Source organism: Camelus ferus, chromosome 22 (genome assembly GCF_009834535.1).
Source record: "Camelus ferus isolate YT-003-E chromosome 22, BCGSAC_Cfer_1.0, whole genome shotgun sequence".
Lineage (NCBI taxonomy): Eukaryota > Metazoa > Chordata > Mammalia > Artiodactyla > Camelidae > Camelus > Camelus ferus.
The window spans coordinates 7,112,373-7,139,969 of NC_045717.1; the positions used below are offsets into that span (position 1 = coordinate 7,112,373).

Here is a 27,597-nt window from a genome sequence, read left to right on the forward strand (position 1 = left end):
CCTCACGGTCGCCCTCCCGCGCAAGCGCTCTTCAACCTCACTCCTTTCTACTTCGCCCCCCACCTCCTCCAGGTACTTCATGTGCTCCCACCGAGCACGCGCACTCGTACCTTAGCCCCACCCACCCGCCGCCGCCGCCGTGCGCACGCGTGCTGCCCCAGGGTAGCGCGCGTTCCTCCCCCTTCCAAGCCGTCCACGTCTTCTCCTGCTTTGGCGTCCGGGCCTCGCGCCAGGAGCCTGCTCAGCCCACCCTGCAAAATGGCGACGGTAACTCTTAGCTTTTTAGCTGTGGAGGGCGAGCCGATTGTTAAGTGAGCCAGAGAGCAGCTCTGTTCACCTTTCTCCATCCTCTGCCTCGCGGACCTCGAAACAAGCATAACCACTTCAGGTTTTCTGACTTGCCTGAAGGCCTGGGCGCAGAGTTCATTATTTTCCCAAAGTTAAAGCTTGAGGAGCCAGAGTGGACTAGGGATTTCCGTTTGTTGAGGAGAAAAGATGTAGCTGCTGGCCAGACTTATTCAGCTGTGTTTTTATAGCTCTGTCCTTTCTGAAGAAACATCTCCGAAGTTGAAATCCTTCATTATGTCATTTTGGGGCCAAAACGGGACTGAATGGGCCTCTTCCATATAAGCAGGGCATGAACCAAACCTGGGTGATTTCTCCCAGGTTTTAAAAGAGCTGTGTATCCACTCTCTGTCGCCACATAACGTCCTGTGAGGCAGATGTGACTATTCCCACTTTGCAGACAAGGAAACGGTGTGAGAGAAAGTAAGGTGCCCAAACAGATGAAGTGATTTTAGGCAGGGTTCTCTAGCTCCAAGTCTAAATCTTACTAACATGCATGTAAAAGGGCTCGGAGATTTATGTGAGGGTCCAGTGTCTGAGGCACTGCAGTCCTTAATCTGTAACATTCCTAAGGATGTTCTGACCTGTAAAGAACGCATATAACTTGTAAGAAATGCATAAACCTTACTTAAGACTCTGGGAGTGAGCCCGGAAATGAGCATCTTAAACAAGCTACACTTTAACTGAAGACCCCTCCCTCCCCGCCCCGCCGCCAACTGCAGCTTCTGGGAACTCGTGCTGAGGAGCTCCCTAGTTATCTTTTTTACATCAACAAGTCAAAGTTAAGAAGTACTGTAAAGAACAAAAATAGTGGCATGCGATGCCCTACCCACTTTTCTCCAAAAACAGTCTATTTGGGAAGATAAACTGTGGTTCACATGAACCAATTATTGCTTAATAGAATTAAAATTCTAAATTTGGAGAAATCAATGAGAACAGTTTATGGTCTTAGCTGTTCCCCACTTCTCCCTGCCCCCATCTGAAGAGTCTTCACCAGCCTGATTCTTGGATCTTTCAAAATGGAGAGTGTGCCCAATTACTAGAGAAGAAAACTGAGCCTTGGAGGGATATCTGTGTAATGGAACTGAGAAAGGCTGATAAAAGGAAGGAGAGGACTGTGGCTAAGGAGGATTTAGGGATTTAGAATGGCAAAAGTTCAAGAGAGAAGCTATAGGATAGTGGAGAAAGGGTTAATGTTCTTTGAGCTCATGCAAATAAAAGTTGTAACTACTCTGTAATTTCTAGACAATGCAGCTCTGTACAGAGCCTGTACCATTGGAAGCCATAGCTCATGTTATGTAAATACATTTGCTGTTTTAGTATTTTATGTACCTAGTCCATATATGATCTCATGGAATTAAGTGGTTAAAAGAAAAAAAAAGACTTTGCATTTTTCAGATACACAAATGTAATGAATATGCATTACCTTTAAAATAAATTAATAATATTTAGGCCTATACAAGTGAAAAAGTAAAATGCCCCTCTTTCCATATCCCCATTCCTATTCCCTAGTTGTATGATTATCCTTCCAGGCTATACATACATATATGTGGAATGGGGGCAGATCATAGAGTTGGGATTTTTTTGGTATTTTTTTTTAATGTATGTGATTCATATATTGTTCAACTTGCTTTTTATATTCAAAAATACATCTTGGACATTTGTCCAAACGAGTACATAATATGGATATGTTATAATTTAACTATTCATTTCTCCATAGATAAATGCAAAAATCTTCTTCATAACTTTACTGTAAGACATAATGCTTTAGTAAGTGTTTTGGACTGAATATTTGTGTTCCCCCCCAATTCATATGTGTTCCTCCAAAACCTAAACCTCAATGTGATTGTTTGGAGATAGAACTTGTGAAAAGGTGATAAAGGTTAAATGAGGTCTTAAGGATGGGCCCTAATCTGATAGGATTGGTACCCTTATAAGAAAAGCAAGGGACACCAAAGCTTTCTCTCTCTCCTCTTTGTAAGGACATGGGATGAAGGCAGCCATCTGCAAGCCAGAAAAAAGCTCTCACTAGGAGTTGAATTGGCTGGCACTTTCATCTTAGATTTCCCAGCCTCCAAAACTGAGAAATTTCTGTTGTTTAAGCCACCCAGTTTGTGATATGTTGTTATGGCAACCCAAGCAGACTGCTATAGTATCTTTGTACATATCCTTATCGTTCTGTGATATCTAATGTATAGAGGCCCATTGCATTCTTTTTAAGAGTTGCATAATATTCCACAGGATGAAATATACACTATTTTTAAAATTCCAGGTTTTATTTATCTCTTCATGTGTTAACACATTCTGTAATGGAAATTTTCAAACATGCACAAAAATAGAAAGACTATTATGATGAACACCCACATACCCATCACCCAGCTTCAACAGTTAGTACGTTGCTACAGCTAATCTTATTTTATATATACCCTCTTACCACCTTTTGCTCTCCACCTCTGCTGGATTCTTTTAAAGTAAATCCCACATATGTATATTTTCACCTATCTATACTTCAGTATGAATCTTTGAGAGATAATTTTGTAAAGCTTAAACATATCATTATGATACATATCAAAATTTTAAATAATTCCTAATATCATGAATTATCCAGTTCAGATTTACCCAATTATCTCTTACCTTTGGTTTGCTTAATTAAGGATCCAAACAAGGTCTACACATTATACACTGAGATGTGTTACCATTTACCCCTATTCCTATTCCTTTACTCCCTGTTTTTTCTGTAAATTAGTAGATCTGCAGCTGCTCTGTCAAATGTAGTTGCCACTAACTACATGTGGCTACTTAAATTTCAAATAATTAACATTAACTAAAATTTAAAAGTCAGGTCCTCAGTCTCATTAGTTAAGTGCTCAATACCCATGTGGCTATTGACTAATGGCTCTAGTATTGGATATAGTATTAGGTAGCACACAAAAACATTTCCATCATTGCAGAAAGTTCTGTTGTCTGCAGCTATGATGTAGAGTCTTCACCAGGATGTGTTCACTTTCTTGGCAAGAATACTTCATAGGAGGCTTGAATGTTTCCTGTTGTACATGAACACAGATTGTCTGATTGCTTCACTTTTTGTGATGTTAAGTTCAGGTATCGTCAGCCTGATTCTTCCTTTATAAAGTCCTCCATTCACCTAAGAGTTTTAACTGACCCTCAACATTGATTTTTGCTGCTGACAAACTGGACATTTGGTGGTGACACTACCGCATCAGCCTTAGTGAGAGCAAGCCTATGCTATTGGTATCCATCTGTGCCACCATGATTTCTCCATTCATGAGCCACTACATGAGCACTGGAGTAGGGGCAGAAGCTGGCTGACATCTCCTGAATGGGTCATCCTGTTCATAGGTTGTTTAGTTCGTCTTCTGCAGTGGATGCTCTCTGGTGAGCATCAATGTGTGATTCAAAGATCTGGGAAGGGGTGGGGTATAGCTCAGTGGTAGAGCACACGCTTAGCATACATGAGGTCCTGGGTTAAATCCCCAGTACCTCCATTAAAAAATAAATAAATAAACCTAATTACCCACCCACCCCCCAAAAACAGAAATGACATATATCTGCACATTTAGCGTCTACTCCATAGGTCTATCAAGTGCCTGTTCCCCTTATCAGACCTCCTTATCTATGATCTTTCAATCCCATTTCTTCTAGTCCCTGGCCAACTCGCCATTTGTCACTGTCCAGGATTCTGTCTATTTCTTTATGTGAGACCAGTTTGCTGTCCATGCAAAGTGAATGACTAAGGGCACCATCCAAAGGTCTGCCCATTGGGAAGATTAATCCTCCCCATTGTCTTTTAGGACCACCTCAGAGTGGCCCATCTCATCCATTCCCAGCTTGCAGCCCAGGGTTTCTCTTTTAATCAGCTGGTTTTAAGGAACCTACCAGTGAGGCCATAGGTATAAGCATTTGTGCAATGGAAGTAGGTAATGTAGGGTCTGGGCCACCTGTTCATACAGCTTGCTTATGCCCTTTGGAGCTGCTTCAGCTCAACCCTGAGTATATTACTTCCATTGTATAGTGGAGTGTTGCTGAGTCTCCCCAGCCTTATGATTTAGTGCATCTGACAGTGACTTGGCCCCATGGTTGGATACTCAGTCTTTACCAGGACACAGTAACACTCCAGAAGTGGTTCTCTACTGCAGACATCATGCCCTTGCTCCAGCACTCTAGGGGTCTGCATTGTGGTTTACCCATAGGGCTTGACAGAAACTTCTCATTGGTGTCGTTCCTTTACCACAATGGTACTCCAGACTTACTACCCATTAAGTTAATTTCACCCACCTTGCCTTTGGTAGCACCTCCTGGCCCCAGATAACAGCCAATACTGAGCTTCTCAGTGATGAAAATTGCTCCTTCACTAAGACATTCAGTATCACTTAATGAAAGGAAGAACCTCTGGGCTCTCTTTCCCCTGATCATCTGGTGAATTCTTGGGTCTTACATAATGAGCTTTGTAATCTCTTCCTCAGCACTTCCCAACATCCTTCTAGCACACCTACCTTTAATTCTGTACACTATCATTTTTTCCCAAGCTTTCAGCAGCCATCCCAGCTAGAGCTGATCTAGGAACCCTTGCTAAGGTTCTGAATCCTGAACTATGAAAAGATCCTCCTTATCATCAGACTTTATATTCACCTCTCATTCCTTAAAATCCACTGTCAGTGGGTATTTTCCCTCAGATTCTAGGCCCTGTACTCTTCTTCAGGGAATAATCTCTCTTCTTTCCTAGCAGGTTCAGGCCATGCTATGACTTGACTTTAGTTACTGGTCTAATATCCAATAGGGGAGGTGGGAACAGATCTTGGGGAGGGCAAGTATCATCTTGAAAGTCATCCAACCTTAGCTGGAACAAATGTAATCTTCAGGCAGAGGGATTCTAGCAACGGGCATTGGACCACTCCTGCAGGCCCACAGGTTCAGAGGAAGCTGGAATTTCAATGAAGTCAAACAAGTTCTCCTTAGGTATCGCCACACCAGCTCTCTGGGACCTGTTTCTTCCCTCTCATGGCTAAGAGACTTGCAGAGGCTACAAATTCAGGCTCCTCTGAATTCCTTAGTAGTTATGTTACTACTAAGACCTAGACCCAATTTTCCACATGGTTTGCCCTCTGGATGAGGGTACTTTTAAACCTCACCGTGGAGGACTCCCACCATGTCCTGAATTAGTAATTGGCCAACCTGAGGTTGTCATTTTCTTCTTTCAGAATGTGTAATTGGCAGAGATATATTCATAAGCTAGCAGAATCCCCACAATGTTTCCCTGACCTGTGGAATGAGGGCTATGATGAGAGAAAAGGCCAAATGGAAGTCACCATAACTGCCTCTATTTATGGTTACCTATGAAAATAGTAAACCAAAGGCAATACCATGTTCCTGGAGAGATTGCAGAGGTTAATGCCATTATCAAGGACTTGGAAGAAGATGAAGTGGTGGTAATTCCTACCCTATTCCCCCTTCAACTTGCCTCTTTGGCTTGTGCGGAAGACAAATGAATCTTGGAGAAGGGCAGTGGATTATCATAAACTTATTCAGTAATGACTTCTATTGCACGGCTCTTCCAGATACAGTTTAATATCTGGAGTCAATCAACACATCCCTAGGACCTGCTGTTAAGCTGTTGACCTGGAGAATGCCTTCCCTGCCTATATCTGTTAATTAAGACCATCAGACACAGTTCGTTTTAGCTGGCAAGGCACCTTCAGTGTCCTCCCTCAGGGCTATATCAATCTTCAGAACCTCTGTCATGATCTAGTCTGGAAGGACCTTGATTGCCTTTCCACAGGATATTAAGCTGGTTTGTTCCATTGATGATATCGTGCTGATTGGACCTGGTGAGCAGGAAGTAGCAACTACTCTAGATATTTGGAGAGACACTTGCATACCACAGCGTAGGAAACAAATCCCACAAATTTCAAGGGTCTGCAACCTTGGTAAAATTTCTAGGGGTCCAGTGGTCTGAGATATCTCAAGATTTCCCTTCCAAGAGAAAGGATGAGTTTCTATATCTGTTCCCTTCTACTACCAAGAAAGAAGCACAATGCTTAGTGAGCCTCTTTAGACTTGGGAGGCAACATATATCTCATTTGGCCATGCTGTTCCAACATATTTACTGAGTAACCCAAAAGGCTACCAGCTTTTAGTAGGAACAAGAGAAAGTCTATGATGCTGCTCCACCATTTGGGTCATATGACTCACATGACCCAGAAGATCCCCTGGTGCTTGAAGTGTCTGTGGAACATAGGGATCTATGTGGAGACTTCGGCAAGCCCCCATAGATGATTCTCTGCTCAGACATTTAGGATTTTGGACCAAAGTTATGTCATCCTCTACAGAAAGCTACTCTCCTTTGAGAATGGTTTGCTAAAGGGCACTAGTGGCAACTAAACACTTGACTGTGAGTCATCAAGTTACCATGTAACCTGTTCTGCCCATCATAGACTGAGTGTTGTCCCATTCATCCAGTCATAAAGTTAGGCATGCACAGCAGCACTTCACCTGCAGGTGGAAGTGGTATATGAGATCAGGTCCAGGTAAATCCAGAAGAGACAATAAGTTTCTTAGGCAAGGGGCCCAGATGCCTAGGGTCCCTACTCTCACTTCATTGCTCCTCTCTCTCAACCTGCATTATGGCAGGCTGTATTTCTGAAGAAGGCCACAGTCATATCTCTTGCCCCATCAGTTCTTCTATAACCTTGACACTCCCCCAACAAGAAGTAGAGTCGGTGTACCCTCCCCTTGAACCTACACCTTGTCCAGTAGAGTTAAGGCAGAAGTGATGTCATGTGACTCCCAAGGGTCTTGGGGTTCTCACTCTTGGAACCTTGCCACTATACTATGAAGAAAGCTCAGGCAGCCTGTGGGGGGACCTACCTGGAGAAGAACAAAGACCTGGCCCACAGTCCTGGCTATGCTTCAGCCAACAGCCAGCACCAGTTCACCCGTCACTGAATGAGCCAAACTGAAAGTCCATCCTCCAGGACCCAGTCAGGTTTCTTAACAGGCTATTCCAACATGGAATAGAGACGAGCCATCTCTATTGAGCCTGGCCCAAAGAACCAATTCATGAGCAAGATAAGTGATTGTTGTTATTTAAGGCCACTAAGTTTTGGAGTGGTTAGTTATATAGCGATAGATAACTGGTATACTCATTTATGTCCCTGAAAGACCATGGAGAAGGGACATCCTCTCAGCAGGCAGAACTCTGAGCAATGTACCTGATTGGTTGTTCATTCTGCCTGGAAAAGATACGGCCAGAGGCACAGATCTACAGTGATTCATGGATAATTGTCTGGCTGGATGGTCAGGGATTTGGAGGGAGAATTATTAGAAAATTAGTGCCAAGGAGGTCTGGGGAATAGGTTTGTGGACAGACCTCTCTGAAGGGCACAGGATATGAAGATTTTAGTATTTTAAGTGAATGCTTAGCAAAGAGTAACCTAAGCAAAGAAGAATCTTAATTATCATACAGGCAAGGTGAGCTGTTCTGCTACCATCAGTCAGCCTCTTTCTCCAGTGACCCCTATCCCTGGCCAAAAAGCTCATGGGAAAAAAAAAAGGCCAAAGTGGCAGAGACAGGTTATGCATGGGCTTAGCAACACGGATTTCCACAGCCCAACCTGCCAACAGCAAAGACCCGCAATGAGCTTCTGATGTGGCCCCATTCCCCAGGGGGATGAGCCAGTCATGTGGTGTTAGAAGTAAGTTTATCTTGTTTTCAGTGGGTCTCTTCTGTATTGGAAGGGATAGCACTTTGTTCTCACTAGATTATATACTTAACTTTGTATGTAGATTTGCTTTCCCTGCCCACTTGCTTCTGCCAAAACCAACCTCCATGGAATTAATAGACTTTTAACTGTCATAGCATTCCATAATGCATCAACCAATGAACTTACAAGACCAAGTGACTTACATTACAGCAAATGAAGTGTGGTGATAAATCCACGCCCATGGAACCCACTGGTCCCTTGTTTCCTGTCATCTGGCCTCATGGAATGGTATAGTGGCCTTGTGAAGATTCAGTTACATTCTCAGCCAGATGGCAACATCTTTTTGGGCTGGAGTAATGTCCTCCATGTTGCAGTAAATGTGCGAAATCAAGGGTTAGTATATAGCCAGGATCCATGGAAATCTAGGAGTGAAATGGAATGGTAATCACGAGAAAAGCCACTCCCATTTCTACCCCTAGTGATCCCTAATACAATTTTTGCTTCCCATTCCCTTATCTTTGGGTTTTGTTGGTCTAGAGGTCTTAGTTCCTAAGGAAGGAATGCTTCCACCAGGGGACATAGCAATGATTCCATTAAACTGGAAACTGAGGCTTGTGCCCGGCCACTGAAGTCTCCTCAGGCAAAAACAGTTTCTGTACTGGCTAGGGCGATTGATCTTGACTATCAAAGGGAAATTGGGTTGCTAGTACACAATGGAGTCAGGAGGACTACGTCTGGAATGCAGTCATTCCCCTGGGAAGCATCTTAGTTCTCCCATGACCTATGATAAAATGTAATGAAAAACTACCACAACTCAATAGCTCAGTATTAAAATTACAGGGTGTCAAAGATAGAGTGTGACTTAGCTAATAATCCAAAAGACGGGCTTTCATACTTTCTTTTTGATAGAGGGTTAGCATGTTTTTATTGTATGGGGGATAGTGGCCACATGTTAGCCAGAGGTATGATTCTACTGCTGCCTTTATTTAGAAGATAACTATGGTTAATAGACATGAGGTGAACTGTGGTGGTTTTGTAGGGTGCTAACCTGGTTAACTGGAACTATGTTACTTGGAATTCCCTTCCCTTAACTCTTATGTTAAGGGCAGCCATAAGAAAAATGTGCATGAGGTTTGGACGATGAGAGTGAAACAGTCGCCATCAAGGCCTAAAGATGAGTAGAGGGTTCCAGGTGCTGCTGCTGTTGGCTTATGTTGTCCCTCATTGGCTGGTTCCTTGGCTCTTTGCATCTTCTCCTTCAGTTCTGGGTCCTGAGCGAGGTGCATGTGCAGCTTCTTCTGCATGTCACTCATGGCATCAAGGGTGGAGGCTCTGAAAAACAGATGTGAGTTCTAGTATGTCTTCATGGCTTCCAGTTTGTCCCTTCTCTCTTCTGCTTCACATTCATTTTTTATTCCCAACATCTAGCCCTGTGGACCCACAACGACTTTAGTCCAACAATTAGACACAAAACCTTCCGTAGGAAGCTGTCTTCACTGGGTCCCCTTTGTGGTCCTTGGCTAATGACTTCTTTCTGATCCTCTCACTGTCCCCTTCCAGACTTCTCTCTGTCCCAGCTAACCCTAACCTGCCCCTGCCTCTGAAAATTTCTCTGAAAAACAAGACAACAGTGGAGTTGCTTATGCTAAGCCCCATGTCACCAAACCAAGACTAGACTTCGTTATAGTTTCAGCTTTCCCAGAAATGGAATCTCAAACCAGTCAATCAGGAATTGTCTGATCAGCACTAGTTGGGTAATCTGCCTGATAGACCCCTGCCATCCCCTAAAGGAAAGTAACCTTGCAATAACCAACCCACTCTTTTGCCTGATATAACTTCTTTGTTCCTGCTCCCTTCTGTCTATAAAAGTGTTTCATTTTGTACAGCTCCTTGGAGCTCCTTTCTATGTGCTAGAGCGGATGTTGCCCGATTCAAATTGATTTTTGCTCAAAAACACTCTTAAAATTTTCCATATGTCTCAGTTTATCTTTTAGCATTTCAAACACACTTATATTTAAAATTATTTATTATTTCTGCAATTCAAATTTAACTGGATGTCCGGTATTTTTATTTGCTAAATTTGGCAGTTTTAATTGAGGAACAACAAACAATGATGTCTGGTATTACATATAGAATTACTACAGAAGTACCTGGTCATTTGTTCTGCTTAGCGAAAGAGATAGCCAGAGGTGCAGACCTACAGTGATTCATGGGTAGCTAACTGTTTGGTAGAATTAGAAAAATCATCTATTTTGATCCCTAATGAAATAATAGATCCAGATCATAATCACAAGGGACACTCATTAGGTGGAGTATTGGTGAGACTCTTTATAACGCGGGGACCAAGGCCACATCACTTGAACCCAATGCTCAATCTTAGACTCTCCGAAAGTAGGTAATAGACAGTATATGCATCACAGTGTGATGCAACAGGAAGCACACAAAGGTGCCTGTGAGCTCCACTGCCAACAGACAAATGGAACCTGAATCTAATCAGGTCTTGAGAATAACCACCAGCTTTCAGGAAATAATAGGGAATAGTGGAACAAGTTAGATGATATCAAGAGAACACAATCAACCAAATCCAAAACATGAAACATTCTACACTTTAAAAATAATTTGGTTTCTCTAACAAATCAAAGCATGAAAAAGAAAGGTGGAGGCTATGTTGGATAAAAGAGACTTATGAGACCAAACAACCAAACATGTGGGCCTTGTTTGGATTCTGAATCAAATAAACCAACTGTAAACAGCATCTTTGACCATTGACTGGTGTTGAATACCTTATGACTAATCGAAGAAATGAGATCCATGATTACAAGTTTTATACATAATACTGTTTCTTTTTTTTTTTCGTCCTCTCTCACCTCCTGTATTATATAGAGTAAGTTAAGATACTTAATACAGCATTGTAGTAAGTTTTATTAGTTAGCACATAGGTTTCAAGGCATCAATAGGTGATTATACTGGAAGAGGAATGAATATCACTTAGAGATGCATGTAGTGAGATTTGCGCCTCCTTTCTAGGATAAGCTCATTTTTGTTTGTATGAGGTATGAGTCCATTAAGAAAGTATGTTGGTTTTGGCTGTTATTTTTGTTTGCAAGATTTATTGACAGAAGACTATATATGGATGCTGCATTGCCAAAAGGGTGGATTGTAGCAGACAGTGCAGATTGGCTCATTTAGCTCCATTCCAACCACTTTGTATTATGTCTTGCTGCCTGCTAAAAGCTGGAAAGCAAAACACTACATTTCCCAGACTCCCTTACAGCTAGAATTTTTCAGATGACCTACCTTTTGTTGAGCAGTGTGCCCATGTGAAGTTATGACAGTAGCAATATTCTGTGGCACAAGCCATAATTCTACTGTTTTTGCCAGCAAGCGCAGTCCTAGAGGCATTTAGAGTTTCTATGGCATTTGTAGTAGAAGACCAAGGTCCAATTCGTTTTACAGGTGTTTAGAGGCATTCATTTTGACAGTGAAAATCAGGACAAAGGCACTGTGAGCCTAGAACCTGCAATTGTGATGATGAATTTCTTATTCCCAGCTTCCCAGTATGACAGAGGTGGCTGGCTCCCTCGGTGAGCCAGTTCTGTAGTGTGGTTCTGAATTCATTTCTGGGAGCTCAATAGCTTTCCAAATCTTCTAGTGATTTTATAATAACTGGTAATAAATCTGTTTCCAGCTAGAGTGGATTCTGTTATCTGCAATGGAATCTTGACCCATATGATTGGTAATACCCAGAGTTAGTGTGGGTTCAAGGAAACAAACCCTTTCATATTCCAGTGATTGGAATATAAATTGATTAATCATTATAGTATTTCTCGTGTCTTTAAAATTCTTATCCTTTGATCCTGTAATTAATTCTAGAGCTGTATCCTAAGAAAATAATCAGAGATGCACTGGAAGGTTTGTAATGTATATAAACAATGACAGTATTTGGCAGTTGTTCAAAACAATGTTTCAAACCATAGTGAATGATATGGGAAGTATTCAAGATGTCATGTTAAATGAAAAAGGCAGTCTATATGCATACATATTTCAGTATTATGGATGAAATGACATGATGCTTGAATGTGTTGAAGATACTTCAGCAAAAAATAAATAAATAAATAAAAGCAGTTGAGGGAGATAGATGAAACACAATTGTCAAACTGTTGATAATTACTGAAGCCAGGTGCTGGGCACATGGAGATTCATTATAGTTTCCCCTTTACCTCTTTTGTATGTTTGAGACTTTCCATAACATGAAGTTTTTAAAGTTTAAGGAGAAAACAAAGCAGAAAATAAAATTATATATATAGTATGTGCCCAATTTTATATCTGTATATACACATATGTATGTGTATATACATACACACATATACACAGAAAAGAGACTAAAAAATATGTCAATGAGAAAAGATCAGTGGCTGCTAAGTGTTGGGGAGCAGGGAGGGATGACCAGATAGAGCACAGAGGGCTTTTAGGGTAGTGGAATCATTCTGTATGTGACACTATAATGGTAGATACTTGACTTTATACAGTTGTCCAAACTTACAGAATGTGTAACACTCAAGAGGGAACCATATGTCAACTGCAGACTGTGGGTGATGATGGGTTGGTATAGGCCCATCAATTGTAAGAAATGCCCCACAGTGGGCATGATGATGAGGGAGGCTGTGGTATGTAGGGGCAGGGCATATATGGGAAATCTCTGTATCTCACTCAACTTTGCTGTAAAACTAAAACTTGTCTAAAAAATACACTATTAAAAAATACATCAAAATGCTAACAGAATTTATCTCTGGGTTGTGGGATTAGCCTAATGTTGATATTTTGAATTATGTATGTTATCAAATTGTGTATTATAAGTATTAAATCAAAGGGCATTAGTTTAAATCAAACTAACCAAGATAATTTAGAAATTACTTTGACCTGCAAGAATGCCACATTTTGGTTAGTAAAGTTTGACCAATAAAGATCAGTGGTTGAAGGAGCCACATAAGGGTCTCCTAGAACAAGGAAAAAGTTATTCTCAGCCAGTGACAAGAGTAAGCTTCCACACACAATGTTGCAGATGAGCTTTCTGGGGACAAGAAGCACATGAGATGGCTTGTTTACAGATTGGCGGGTTTAGCAGCAATCCAGTTATACTCCAAGTAACTAGAAGCAGTGCACAGTCTCAGAGAGTGAGGAAGGAATGTGCTCATAACTTAGAAGCCTAAAGCCAGACCCTTTGTTCTCTGCGCCGCCTGATGGGAATCAAAAGGGATTCTATCCTGCCTGGATAGGGATGGCCAGGGATGTATAAACGGCGCTGGCCTCTCTCCATGTAGGGCTGCCTGTCTGGAAATAATGTGTTGATCTTATTCCTGTTTTCACAGATGCTTTTCTATGAATTAATTCACTGAAATTCTGCTTCTTTGTCCAGTTAATCCAGCAGATATTTATGAAGTCTTACTGTGTGCCAGGTGAGAGGAGAGAGAAATCACAGACAACTCCTAGGTTTGAGGGCTGCATGACTAATGGTCCACAAATAGAGATGAGAAGACCTGGGGTAAGTCATGTTTGGACTGGGAGTGATAAGACAAGAGGTCTGTTCTGGAGGTGCAAATTGTATAATGCCCATTAGTTGTTGTCTGGAGGCGGCTGGAGGATAGGAGCCTTGGGGGTTGGGGGAGAGGACAGGGATAGAAAGAGAATTCCTGGGGGTTTGGTCAGCGAACATCAGTGTCCTGAGCTAGGTTCACTGTCAGTATTCAAGTTCTGAAAGCCTGAGGATCTGCCTCTGTCTTGCGATGACCCTTCCCTGAGGAGTAGATTCCTCTCCTCGCTGGGTTCTGCTCTCTTAGCGAGTTAGAAGAGTGAAAAACTTATGTAGTAACAGCAGAGGGCGCTGTGAAACTAAACTGCTCCTAAAGCCCAGTAAACATTTATGATGTACCAGATCAGTTTTAGCTCACTGACATATTAAAATAATTGAAAGTCTCTACCATTTCTTGGCTTGTAACCTAAAATAAATCAGAATCTTTAATAGTTAACTTGAAACAGCACTAGCTTTGTCCTGAAACGCATATAAATACAGTTAGCAAATATTAAAGAACAAACCGATTTACATGATGGAGTTTATCTTTGAAGACTTCTTTAAATTTGCAGCGATTAGCAAAGAGCTGGTATTTCAGGAAGGATCTATTTTATGCTTAACTAGATGCAGAGTAAAATTCTGACCAAGTATTCTCTGAGCAAGAGTTGAGAATAAAATATGGACATTCATGGCAGTAAACATCTTCATTGACAAGTGATATTAATAACTTTTCCCTCCCAACATGGTATGAAGTCGTTCTGATGACACAAATTACTCGTAGGGCTTGAATGACATTAAACCAAAGGATAACAAAGGACAAAGTAGTAAATATATGTGCAATTCAAAATTTAAAAATAAATTTATTTATGCATTCACTTGCAGCTTCCCACAGGATTAAATGAGATAGCTTGCCTATTACTCGTGAAATACTTAGCACAGAGCCCGGCACACAGCAGCCACTCAAGAAATGCTAGCTCCTTTGCTCTCTTCATTGATTCTCTTCTCAATTTACTTCTTATAAAAAATATTGTATTTCCCACGTAGATTAGTAACATTAAATCTCACTCTCTGTTATTGATTTGGCACGTTAGGAACGCAAAAGATAAGATGCAGGGGCTCCTGGCAGAGAAAAAGCAAACTTTCAATTGAGAAATCATTCTGTGGGTTTGCTGTTGTTGCTGTTTGTTTCTGATAATGTGCAATTGCAGAAATTTACCAAGATCCTTTTAAGCGGGCCATGTCCTGCTTTCAGAGTCAGTTTGCTCAGGCATAGATCAACTCAGAGACTGACTGTCGCCTTGTTATTGAATTAGAGCGATATTTTTGACAAGTACGGCAGCCACATCATCACTTTAATCACCCAATAATCCACTGTGTCTCTTTATGCTAATAAATAAAACATCCTTCGTTAAATATTTCCTAGTAAGCAATAGCAGACCTGTAATCTCCACCCCTATATGTTACAAAGTAAAATGATATAACAGTAATCAAATCAAATCAAATCATGTCTAGGAGTTTTATAGACAACTAATAGCTCTGATTGCAAAGTGCACATCAGATACCCATCGCAGGGTGCTTTTCTCTTTAATATAATGGACTATGCATATTTCACTAACTGTCTCATGATATCAAATGAATTTAACAAGATGATTATGTAGATCAAATTACTTAGTAAGTTCTTTTTAGAATGGCTTTTAGACCTATTATGACTTTTAATGGTGCAATTTGTTAAATGATTGTAATTTCTAGAATCCTGCCTGCAAGTGCCTGTCAGAGACACTTGCCCTGCCCTGGTGATCTATTTTTAACACCTACTTCTCGCTTGTGGCAATTGAAACAAAAACGACCACCGAAGAGCGACTTCTCCCAGCTCAATTCCTCATTTTCAATTATTTAAACTGCTTCCTTATTGCCAAATTATTATCTGAATATCCTACTTTCTAGAATAGCCTGCTGACCAAATTTCTTTTACCTCAGTATGAAGATGTCCTGAGAGTTCTTTTTCCCCCTAAATATTAAATGTGACCCTGCTTAATTTATCTCAGGAACTATAGACAAAATATTACCAAAGTTTAAACTTTTTAAAGTGGTGAGTTAATTCTTTTATTGTACCTCTGTGATGGTAAATTTAAAGGAAAAACTAATGATATACGATAGAAATACTCAGTCTTTGCCCTGTTAGTATTGTCTCTGTCTGGATTATATTTGCAGCTATTTTGATTTTACTCAGTTTAAGAAAGCCTACTATTCAAGTTAAGTTTTTAAAAATTGCCTACCAAAACTCACATAGTAATCTTTTTATTTCCTATCTTTAAAAATTATTTTATTCAGTGACTTGAAAATGCCTTCATGTAACAATTAGAAATCAACATCTCTTTTAAAACTAACCTTCTGTGTCTGGTTTCGCCACACCTTACATGGACATTCTCCTAAAACTTCAAGTAGCCTTAAAGTCGTAGTGCTTCCTGGTAATTCTGCTCAGTAACAGAAAGCTTCACATCCCAAAGTTTGATATTCTTCTTACTGTAGAGCAAAGAGCATTCTGGGGCAGAAGAAGTTCCAGATGCATTTGGAAGATGGTGGTTCTGTTTGTTCTCCACCCCTGGACTCATGAGATGACCCTGTGAGAGTCCCATGGCCCCTCAGCCTCTGGTCACAGCTTGGAAATGAGGCTAACAACTCTTGATTCCTGCTCCTTGGGGTCATTAGAAGGCTTAATGAGCTCATCGTGCACATTCTCATTTCTCTTTCATGCCTTCAGTGAGGCCTAGGAAGCGGGCCGAGTAAAAGCAGGCTATGGAAGACTGCTTGTATGTCTGGGTGAAACTCAACCGTAAAGCAGTGTTATTTAATTTTTCTACTTCTTTCAGTTCAATGGATACAACATTCACAGCCCTCTCTAAGCCCATCAACCACAAAAACTTAATTAGATATTATATCTCCTTGGTTTAAAATAGTATTTAATTTTGCATAATGTGTTCAGCCAAAATATTAGGATTCCCTAAACAGAAATGTTCCCTCTATTTTTTCCCCTCGGGCTTTTATTTCAATTTTTTTTGTAGCTTTTAAAAAAATTATTCTCCTTAAAGTTTGATTTCGGCAGTTTCCCTCTGTGAAACATCACCAACTCCCCTGCTACCGCTACTTAATTGAAGATGTAATCCCCACTTAGTGACTGTGTAGCCTCCCAGATACCAAGTGCGGCAACGAGTAAATATTAACATTCTGGTTAAATGTGCGCTAACTCTTATTCCTTTCCCCCCACAAATTGTCTTCCAGCTCCTCTGAGTGTCATCTAAAGTGAGATGATATTAACTGAGACTTACATGGGGCTTGGAGCACTGGAGTTGAAATTAATGGGCAAATATCCTTCTCACTTACAGAGTAAATGAGCACTCCATCTTTGGGCCATTCCCAGGTGTTACAGACAGGCTCAGACAGAGGGGGCACGTCCAATGAAGAATGCCACACTTCAGGCCAAATTCAAGCCCTTTTCTTGCTTGATGGACCCAAATAAAATTAAAACAAATTTCAAAATGAATAAGCAACCCTCAGAACACAACGTCTCGGGGCTGCATCAAACCCGGCCCGCGTTAGCCTCTCACTGAGCTTTCCAAAACACTTTGGCGCTGTTTCAATCCCTGGGAATCCTTGTGTTCAGTGAGTTTGCTTTTTTGTTGCAAGACATCTCAGTGTCATCTATGGGATGAACAGTGAGTGTGACAGGACACCCCGGGCTCCATGGGGGACACCTAGCTTCCAACCCAGGTAGCTCAAAACAGAGCCCAGTTCAGGTGGAAACTTGAGTAGCTGGTTTGCCTTCCTTGTGGCCGACCTTGATGGCTCCCTGAAGAAATGTTCATCTCTCAGATGACAGCAGAGGGCACCAGAGTCTACCACAAGGCCAAGTAAGGCTCTATGTTAACGTCCTTTCACCACGAATGTGCGGCATCTAAAGGTCAGGAACATCGCGATTTTTTTTTTTTTAAAGAGATTTTTATCCTCCAATCATTTTGTTTGTGCAAGCTTGCTGTTAGGGAGACTGGCTGGAGGACGCCCTCCTTGTATTCCGATCTGCATGGAGGTGGTTCTGGTGCGCACGTCCCTTTAGCGTCTACGCATTCGTGGACATAAACCCATATGGATCATTTTTAATCAAAACTGGAAGAAAAAGTATTGTACAACAACAACCTCAATCCTACGGAGGGCCCTGTGCCGGCGATCTTAAGGGGTTTTGTGAACATCTGCTCAGTATCAGTCCCCTACGAAGAAATTATTCTTATGTTCATTTGAAAGACAGGTAAACTAACAGTCAGACTGCCAAGGCAACTTGCTCCAGATGACAAAAGCAGACTCCATCAGTGAAATGATAAAGCATGGGAGTGCAGTTAGCAAAGGCTTTCAGTGTCAGACAAGCATTCATTTGTTATTCCAAATAGCATTTAAGGCTGACTTTAGTTATGGTGGCCAAAAACCATGGTTAAAAGGCCGCTTCTTTCCTGAAGCACCTGGGAAGCTTCCAGGCCATTAACCGTGCTCAGTGGCAGCTTCAGTTTATTCTGAAAACATTTTTTACGGAGGAAGACATAGGAAGTGAGTCACATCGCTTCCTGGCCTGTCAAAATGTGGGAGCTGGATCTAGCTGTGTCCTGAGCATGAAAATTCTGTCCTTATCAGAGGGGCCCTGCCAGGCCTCTGTCCTGGGCTTTCTCTTAGAGAAGAGTCTGGAAAGGATTAATTTTAGGATAAGGCTCTTTGCTGCTTTCTTCGTTTGATTCTCCTTTGCATTTCATTGAGGGGCTTAGAGTGTGACATTTTGCAAACTCAGGTTTATAAGATACATTTAACTGTTTCGCTCCACAGCAAGTCAGTTTCTTTTATGGGTACCATTTTGCCAAAGGGCAGGAAGTTCATCTCAATCAAGTCTTGATTTCAATGGGTTGCTCTCAATTTGGGGAGGCTACGGAGCATCAGGGCAAGCCAGACACTTGTCCTCAGCCACTGTCCTAGCATGCTGCATCTGGGGTGATGACCATTATCTAACTTTGGTCTTGGGCCCATGAAGGATGCTGTCATAGTATCATTCTTGACCACAAGGCCCCTCTGGATATCCCTCTGAGCTCATCCAGACACCCCTCCTCCTGTGGCATATGGGAGTCATCTTACATAGCTCCTCTGCTGCCTGGGGTGCAGGACACTCTGGAAGGTGGCCTCAGGCCCATCTGTCTACTACACAGCCATTTGTGCCACAGTACTTTGAACGGGAAGCAGGGCACAGGCTTCCCTGGGACAGACTTCTCCCAGAAATCTGGATTTTCTGCTGTCCCCTTACTCGCAACTTCATTTTGCTCCCTTCTCCAGCCTGAGAAGCTTCAGCCAGCTTTGCTCTGTGTGACTTCTTACCTCCTCTCCCAGACGTACTGCTCAGGCTCATAGTCCCACAGAGCCTGGACTTTGAAACTCAAAAGATTTTTCTTCATCCTCCTACTGTGACATCCCTTCCCTGAGGCGAGGATGCCACCTGGTCTTATTAACTGAATGAAGGGAAGAGTTGGGGGGAAGGCAGGGTACAAGGAATTACAGGAAGAGAAAAACCTCAGTTGAAAAATTCAAATTATTCTTTTAGCCCATATACATTAAAATCAATCATAAATTAAAATATAAATAGAGAATCAGAGACAAAGAAAATGCAATAGAAGTAGAAAGTCAAGCCCAGAGGAAAGAAAAGAATTTAACCTACAGCTCATGTGGAAAACATATAACTGAGCTTAAAATTTGTCTCTGAGCTTCCTGGCAGCCAAAGGGGGAAAAAAAAAGGGAGATACAGTCAGTTATATATTCCTATTTTCAAAACAGAAAATGTACAAATTCATCAAGAGAAATAAAGAGGTTTTATTTTGCTCCGGATTTCAAAAGAACTGTTACTTGGGACCTTGCAATGGCAGCCCCAGGGAAATATGAGGAAGTTGACATCAGGGCAATGCAGAAATGAGCTGCAGGCTTTTCTGTAGCTCTGGTTACTCCAGACCAGAAGCTTGAGTCGGAGCAGAAGGGCTGCTTGGCTGGCTTGGCATCGTATTAGCTAGCTTGCTTCTTCCTTCCTTCCTCCCTCCCTCCCTCCCTCCCTCCCTCTTTCTTTCTATTTATTCCCTTAAAAAAAAACATTTTAAAGTATTAAATTTTGGAACTGATTTTTAAAAAATACACACAGGGGAAGAAAAAAAAGAAAATTCAAACACCAAGAAGGAGCGCAGTGGTGAAAAGTCTGTCATTCTCCATTCTTATCTCCCAGCCTCCAACTCCCCTCCCCACCGCAGTCTTGAAGCCATTTCCTCCATCCTTCCATCCAGAGCTGATCTGTGCATGAGTTTACAGTATTTAGCCTATCTCTCATCTTTTTTTTTTAAATAGAAATGTAAGTTACTGTGAACACCATTCTGTTCCTTTTTTTTTCTCTTTGCAGTCTTGTGAGGTACCTTTATGCTTTGGTCTGTTTTTTAAATGGTTGCATAGTATTCCATGGCGTAATTATTCTGTATGCTATTGAATGTCTCCTGTTGATATTCATTTAGGTTGTTTAAAATGGGTTGCTTTTTTAAGTGGTGCTGCAATGAATTACCTTGGTGGCAACAGCAGAGCATTAAACCAAGTGCAGGCCTCTTCCAAACTCGGGGCCCGGTGCGACCACACAGATTACACACCCACAAAGCTGCTCCTGCAAGTGGATAGAACAGAACAATGGAATATCAGGTCATCATTAAACATGACAAGCCTGAGACATGCATCAGGACAGGAAAACACACATGAAAAAAACCCATCAAACTGTTGTTGCCCACAGCCTGTAGCTTCACAGACATGGATATGCTTGAGGTAACAGAGACCAGATGTGTTGTTTTGGCATCTCAGAAGATAGAGCTGAGGCACCAAGAATTATTAGTTAAACCATATGAACTTGCTCCGGTTAGAGCTGGCAATTTCACAGGGCTCTGTGTAGCTAACCCCACCTTGCTCTGTTCAGGCTTCCCCAAAAGCAGACACTGAGACAAGGGCTGCGGTGGGAGTAGTTATTTGGCAGTGATCCTAGGAGGCAATGGCATGAGAGTAGGTAAGAGAGACGGGAAAAGAAGGCGGCCAATAAAAGGTGTGTTTTCAAGCTAGTTCCCACTGTGGGCAGCTGGAGTTCATTGTCTAGGAGATGGGAGAATACACCTCTTCACCTAGGGCCGGGCAGCGGGGGTACTAATCCGCCAGCTCCTTGCCCATCATTGGTTGAGGGCAATAAGCAATACCTCTCTCCGTGGAGCACAGGCAACAGAGCACGAGCTCCCATGTCTGGGGAAAAAGCCCAAAGGCTGAGAGGCACAGGTGTGGACCCCAAGGAGAAGGATGCTGTCACAGAGTTGTTGGAGTCTCCATGCCATATCTACTCCCCCAGGTAGTCACCTCCCTGCGCCCACAACCACAGTCACGTGAAAGGGTCAGCCGCCATGGATGGGTACGGATAAGCTCACACAGGTGGCAGCATCCACGTCAGCACTAACACAAGGGACAGAAGTGCAGGGTTCTAAGTCATAAGAGCATCCTCTGGCTTGGCTGCTCCGAGAGCTAAGTTTATGGTTAACACAGTCGGCTCTGCCTTATGGAAGGGAGACTCGGGACGTGGCCGCTGCCGGCTGAGGCAGTGGTGCCTGTGCTGGGGGAGCCTGTACACAGGGCCAAGGGAGGACAGGAGCAGCCTGGGGACTGGGGCTTCCAGGAGGCTCTGCCAGATTTCTTGTGTGGTATTTTGCAAGGAGGCCATGCATTACACACAGCTTAGGAGGTGCAGGCATGAAGATTTCCCCTTTTCTAACTGTTAAGTTAGAACAAAATGCTGTAGTCCCCCACTCACTCAAATCCTCTGTTTCTGAGTGTTGGTCAACTGACTTCTCAGTGAGTAACTGCCCATAATAACAGCCTTTCTGTGCTCTCCAGGGTACCTGCAGAGGTCGTGGGTCATCCTTCCACAAGCCCCGCTATTCCCCACTTTTTGTGGGGAAGCAAGAAAGTCTTTGGTTTTTTCCCTTAAAGGAAATATTGGATCCTGGAATTTGATTAAATTTTTTTAATTGGAAAAAATCTTTCTAAGGACCTTTGAACATTGAGCGCATTTAAGTGAATCAAATAGATATGCATCTTTAACATGTCAGCAAGGCTGCTTTAAAGGTTTTTTTTTTTTTTTCTTTTTTAAGTTTGGATCAGCATTATCCCTGTTTGTTCTTGGGAGGTGAGAACTTGCTATCTTTCCAGAATGGGCCCCCTTTTCCAGAGTTATCCAATGGCTTCTTCCCTGGTGGCGATCTGCTCCCAGTTGCCTGTCGCCTCTCTGGAGTCAGCTGGTGGTATCAAAGCCAAGACCGTATGAAGGAGGCCAGAGGGAGACAGACAGAGGGAACAGCGGGGCGGGCGGGCGGGCACATGCATCTGTGGTCTCGGGTATTTCTGCCAGAACCGACACTCTGTTGCCCTTTTTTTTTTTTTTTTTTTTTCTTGACAAGAGTCTGCTGGGAAGTGAACGCACCCACACCAGTCTGTGGCTCTCTCTTCCCCTTGTTCAAAGGTCTCCTCACTCAGCAGGGCTCGGTGACGAGCTCTCCACGGCCCCATCCGCACTCAGCTCCTGCACCAGGACTGCTTGTCAGTGCACCTCTGGGCGGGCTCCCCTGCAAGTCTATTTGCGGAACAGCCCATTCCACCCTCAGCTAATCATCAACCCCGCTATTTATTGAGCAGCTGATGTGGTGGGTAGATATGAGCAAAGCAGGTATCATTGTGCCCAAATTACCCCAGCTCACAGAGCTACCAGTCGGGGAGCAGTGGGACTTGAACTTGCCAGCTCCCATTCTCAGCCCTGCCTCCCTGTCGGAGTGACGAGCATTCTGGGCTGCACACAGCTGTTTCAGCCCCCTGGTCTCTCACTCAGGCCCACCACAACTCTCTTCTCCCTCCTCACTTTGGACGAGGTTTCTAGAGCACAGTGCCATCCCCCTTCTCCCTTCTGGAACCCCACTTTTACAGCCTGAATCTTAAGTCCTGCTTCCAGTCTCACTTCCAGACCCTCCTCCTCAGTGGCCACCAGGGGAATTTCCCTAAAATTACACCCTCAGCACTCACAGGCTTGCAGCAAGCCTTCCAGTGCCTCGGCTTCACACACAGGATGATGGCTGAGCTCCTAGACAAGGAATTCAGCCCCCAGGGAGTGGGTCCTCATCCACACGGCTGCTCTGCCGTCCATCTCTCCCTCACACATGCTGCCCTCCTACCCCAGCGCCTGTCCCTCTCCCCATTCTTGGGGTGACTTCTCTACAGGGAGGACTCCCGACCCCAGCCCCACCTGCACAGTCTGCAGGTAGAGCTGAGGTGGACCATTCCTCACCCACATTCCTCTGCGCCCAAGCCCTGTACCTGCCTCCCCGCTGGTAGACATCCATCTGTCCAACCCTCTATGGGAGTTCCTCCAGGACAAGGAGCCTTTTATTGTAGTGTCCCTAGCACCAGCCACAGAGTAGGGCCCATGGTGGGTGATGAGGAAGAGTTTGTTGAGCCCAAAGGTGAATGAACTGTCTTTGATGTTTATAAGAAGGTAACCACCCCTGGAAGTGTTCCGATGACCCTTCTCCCCTTGCTGGGGAAGGTTTTGATAGTAGGTTTTCATCCAGGAGATGCAATTGGGAGATGTCACTAAGAAGGTGAAAGACTGGGAGGGCATTAGGGTTGGAAGAAAAGACAAAAAACAAAACAAAACAAAACCCCAAAAACAAACAAAAAATCCTCAACAGATTCCAAATGGCACCAAGTACGTCTTCAAACTTCTTGCCTGATGTTGCCTTTCTGCGCCAGGCTCACTTATGTGTCCGAGACGCATCTTGGGGCCAGGCAGGGGCTTTTATCCTGGTAATTGCCCAGGCTTCTGTCTTTTCTGATCTCTTATCATCTCTGTTGAAACTGGCCTGTGTCTCCCGCCAGCCCCCAAGTCCTTACCCACACATGCTGCACTTCAGCCTGTCCAGGGGGGCGTAAATATAGCCTATACTTAACGTATGTCTAAATTCACTCATTACTGGAAGAGCTATCAGTGTTGACATGTCGGGACATCCATTTTAATTATGGAAAGGGACCTCCTTATCAATTATTTAAAACCCACAGAAAATAACCCACTGAAAATAAAAGAGAAAAATTAGCTCTGTCTTCTGCCTTGAAAATTTGACACAGAGAGCACATACACTCACGCACACACAGAAAATCACACCCACACATGCAGAAACACACACACACTGAGGTCCACTCATCACTTTGATTCCATTCTTACAGCTTCTAAGAATGCCACCTTTTGAAAAGGGATAAAACAGCAGAAATTTAAATGTTGGCTGTGTTTGAGAAAAGCCATTGAGAAACAAACAAACCAACCTCCCAAGCTGGCATTATGCGTTTGAAGGAATATTTAGTTGAAGTAACTGATACCCCTTCTGAACTCAAACCAGTCTGCAGAGCTAAACAAAGCAAAGTGAAAGGTTGAGAGAAGTATCCAAATCATTCAGGGTAAAAACACCTTCTGAAGCATCCCAGTGACGGAGATCAAAAGGCTTCCTTGGGCATTTGTCCTCTAGAGTTGCTTTTTTGCACATTGAACAGCCATTTTGTCTCATAAACGTTTTAGGTTCAACGTCTCTGTGCTGGATACTGAAAACTGTAGGAAAACGCAGTGAGTTTTGAAACCTTTAAGAAAGTAGGGGCTGAGAACTTAGTGAGTTCCTACCATCTTCAAGGCCTGGTGCTGGGCATCAGAAGAAACACAGAGCAGGTTAAGGAGGCCCTGCTTAGTCTAAAGTTTCATCTTTTGTTGTCTGACAGAGATTTTTAGTGTTGTTGTTTTTAATCGTGGTGTCCAACGTGTTTAAGAAACAAAACAAAACAAAACATTGAGCCTTGTAAACTAAATTGGTGGCAGGACTATGGGTCACTTTCTTTCTCCCTGTCACTCCTCTTCTACATCTTAAGCATTATTAAAATTTTTGACTTAATTCAAAACATACTCATTTATTTTCAAAAAACCTTAAAATTTTCGCAAATGACAACGGGATACAGTAAAAAGCAAAAGCCTCCACTCCTTACAGCATTCTTTCCTCAGCCCGTATTTTGGTTGATGTCTGTTGGTTACATTTCTTGTCCTATGATAGACTGGGGCACACCTGTATATATGTTTTTTGAAGAGATAGAACATATATATGACTTTGCAAGTGAATTGTTTCACTCAATAATGCATCGTGGACATCTGTCCATGTCATTATCTATCAATTTCCCCCATTCTTTTTGATGGTTGTCTTTTATGCCGCAGTATGAATGGTTTGGTTTTACTTTATGTGACCAGTCTCTAAACGATAGACAGATGGCTATTTCCAATTTTTCCTTCTTATGTCCACTGCAGTGAACACCCAGGTACAGTGTAGTTTTGGACAATTATGCTAGTATCCTTAAATGCCTTTTTTTAAAAAAACTGAGGTGAAATTCACATAGCGTATAATTAACTGTTTTAACACACACAATTCCATGGCATTTTGTGTATTCACAATGTTGTGCAACCACCAGATCTCTAGTTCCAGAACTTCTTCATCACTGCAGAAAAACTCCCTGTACCCATTAAGTAATCAGTCCTAATTCTCCCCTTCCTCTGTCCCCAGTGACCATTAATCTCTCCTCTGTCTCTATGGATTTGCCCTTTCTGGACATTTCATATAAATGGAATCATACAATATATGGCCTTTTGTGCCTGGTTTCTTTCACTTAGCATAATATTTTTGAGGCTCATCCAAGCTGTAGTACATATGGATACTTCCTTTTTTATGGCTGAATACTATTCCATTGTAGACACCAATTTGCTTATCTGTTCATCCGCTGAAGGATTAAAATTCCTTCTCAGAGGGAACAGCCAAGGAGAGCAAGGTGTTCAGTGGGCCTCACAGGTGGCCCTGGTCTCAGGCATTACACGTCCTTTCCTAGAAGCAGCCCAGGCCATTGTGCCTCGTATCCTGGAGACCTTCTGTCCAAGAACTTTTGTTTGTTTTGGTTGTTGTTTTCTTTTTTTCTCTTTAATCAAGAGTAGGGTAAAAGAGTCATCGGCCCTCAAGTGTCTCATGATATGGAGTTTCTCAAACTGGAGAGAAATTTGAAAAAGTTACTGGCTTGGTCAGTTTTTATTACACATGCTAGGAAATAATCAGTTCATCGTACAAAGTATTCCCACTGCTCCTAAATCCTGGCCCTTGGGGACTAGAAAAGATGGCAACAATAATAACCCTTATACTACAGCCAGGGTTGTGTGGGCTCGGTGGTGGGGAGGGGAATAGCTCCCTATAATCCAACAAAATATATCCAGCTGGGGTCAGTATTTCTTCTGAACACTGCAAATGGGAGCCGTATTTGTCTTTCTTTTTCACTTCCTTTTTCTTTGGTCCCTTAAATCTTTTTAAAGGGGCCCCCTATGTGCCAGGATCTAAAGACGGAAAGAAATGGCCCTGCCCTGGTGAGCTCATGTCAAAGAGAGAAGATGGACACATGAAGAAAGAATGCTGCCCCTTTGGGGCAAGCAGGAAAGTGGAGGGATGGGAATGCACCAACCCATCCATATGAAAATGGAAGCATACAACTACTTGTCCGGATGCCTACTTGGCTGACATCACGGGACAAAATGTCCGGGTCTATAATGGGGTTGCTTGCTTTCTCCTCACATCAGTACTGCCTTGCAGGGGTCAGTGCTGTGAGGTTTCCACAGACCTGGATTCAAACTCTGCTCCACTGACTAGCTGCCCAACCTCAGGCAAGGGCCTTACCCTTCCCAGGGCTTCACTTCCTGACCCACCAAATGAGGACAGTGCTAGCTCTCAGCTGTGAAGATGAAGATAGATGTGTGTAAGCAAATGGAACATTATAGATATTCAGTAAATATGCATCCTTTTCCCAGTTCTGTGTCAATCCATTTTCCCCATAGCTTTTGAGCTAACAGCAGTTCAGCCTCTCAAAGTCCTATTCTCCACTGGGACTAAAGACCAGTGGTGCCCCTAGAAATATCTCAGGAGGGGCCTCAGGTTGGGCTGTGTTCCTCTCCTACTTTGCAGAAAACTTGGTATCTTTCTAGTTAGAATCGGCATTCTACGTCCATGTTCCAAATTCTCCTTCCTTGGTGTGAACTCTCTCTTTACAGCTCCCAGAAAACCTCTTCTGGACACAGAGCCTCTCACCTCCAGCCTGTGCTCTCAGGAGCCCCAGAAGCTCCTGAGAATCACCCAAATCTGGCCTCCCACAAAAGGATGCAGCCATGGTTGTCCTCTCCTGACAAATTGAGCCTGAAGCTGTGAAGATCTCTTCTGTTAGAACTTTTTAACGGTGTCATAAATCTTTTATTAACATTTGGTATTATACTAATTAAAACTGTTCTCTGTATGTATTATTAATTTCCCTAGCACTCCTTGCCGGGGTGACGTTTTCAGCCAGCTAAGCAGAATGTAGCACAGTAAATAAGAAGCAACTCATTTCCAGACAATTAGCCTTGCAGAAAAATAAGTTGGTTAATGGAAGGCATGATGATTACAAATTTTACCTAAATAAACAGGGTATCTTAATGGTAACTCTTCAAGCTAAGTAAACAGATTGGGGTGGTAATGTCCTAAGCAATACTTAAATGTAACTGTTTAATAAATTGGTAAATTACTCATTTCATCTTAGAACAAAATGGTAATACTGTAGTAATAACCTAGTATATATTCCGTAAATATGAAGCATTATCACTTTAGCTCTGTAGAAATCACCACAGTGATATGTCAGCATTGATCTAAAACTGCAGCATTTTATCTCAAGTTTATTACCCATTTTTGAGAATCGCTGAGATTTTCAGAGCATAATGGCAATAAAAGAAGAATTTAAAAAGCG

General features: G+C 42.6%; 1 long non-coding RNA gene across 1 annotated transcript; it reads left to right on the forward strand.

Annotated features, from left to right (window-relative positions):
- Positions 1–77: 77 nt before the first annotated feature.
- Positions 78–27,597, forward strand: LOC116658984. Its single transcript, XR_004314232.1, has 3 exons — positions 78–267; positions 13,483–13,608; positions 26,873–27,597. It is a non-coding gene; the product is annotated as an uncharacterized LOC116658984 (long non-coding RNA).